The sequence below is a fragment of the Mirounga leonina genome, unplaced genomic scaffold (genome assembly GCF_011800145.1).
Source record: "Mirounga leonina isolate KUSES-001 unplaced genomic scaffold, KU_Mleo_1.0 Mir_127, whole genome shotgun sequence".
Taxonomy (NCBI): Eukaryota; Metazoa; Chordata; class Mammalia; order Carnivora; family Phocidae; genus Mirounga; species Mirounga leonina.
Window position 1 is genome coordinate 40,363,232 of NW_023270316.1, and position 1,105 is coordinate 40,364,336.

Consider the following 1,105-nt stretch of genomic DNA (forward strand, 5'->3'; position numbering starts at 1 on the left):
AATTAGCTATATCTACCTAGAAAACTCTTATATATGCTTTTCTTTGTTCTTAATAGATGGAAGGGTAGAGGACTTTTTATGACAATATTATGTTTGGGACATAAAATAATACATCTTTGAAATTGGACGTTCCTTGCAAAGACAAATGTCTTTTTTTTTTCAAGTTTCAGATATTTATTATTCAGTGTAAACCCCAACACAATACACCAACACAATTTCGTGCATTTAGAGGGGAAATATTTCCTGGATAAGTGGAAAATTGTGTGGATGGCTTCTGGAAGACCTTCATTCTAAGCAGCTTTATAGTGAAACATTTCATTTAGAAGTCTGGACCTTCTTTCTTCAGTTTGCTGTAATTTACATTCACTGAGTAGAACTTGTATTGATCATTGGGACAGTTTGTTCCAGGGTTCTGGGTTATTCTTCCTATCCCAGCTGACATCTGGATTGAACAATGCCAGGCCCAAGACACACAACACTGCTCCAGTACCTCCTGCCCCAATAAATACGAAGAGGGGGATCACGCTCAGACGCTTCTTGGCCTGACTGATGATCTGGCGTAACATGGTTGCTACAGAGGCCTCCTGTCCAGGAGAAGAAAAAACCAAACGTGGAAGGCCCAGCACTAAGTCAAGACAAATGTCTTTTTAAAATCTTTTTTTTTTTTTTTTTTTTTTGCAAAAACGGGAAAGGAAAAGTCATTTTTAATATCTCTTTTAAGGTGTTTTGAATTTAGAGTAAATGCCATGAAGTTTTGCTATAGCTGCGATGAAGGATAGGGATGAGAGTACAGGCGTACTTCTGTCACTTAGCAAATTCTCATAATAGTGTCAAACCTAAATCTTGTGTAAAAATGACTAGTATTTATGGTAGGAACTCCGCAAACCATTAACTGTTTTGTGTATACGTCTAAGCCGCTAAAAGTAATTTGTGGTAAAAGCACTAGTGTTCATAAATTTCCATACCTTAAAAGACTTACTGCTGGTAAATTTGTGGAGCCATTTAAAAAATTTCAACCTAAAGACAGTTTTATCTTCTCCTTGTTTTCTCTTTTTTCTCTCTATTCCCAAGCTTAGAATATTTACTGTTTTGCTTCCTCTCAACT

The 1,105-nt window shown here is 36.3% G+C and overlaps 1 pseudogene; it reads right to left on the reverse strand.

Moving 5' to 3' along the window:
* Window positions 1-204: 204 nt before the first annotated feature.
* Window positions 205-566, reverse strand: LOC118009159 (annotated as a pseudogene).
* Between the last annotated feature and the right edge of the window lie 539 nt (window positions 567-1,105).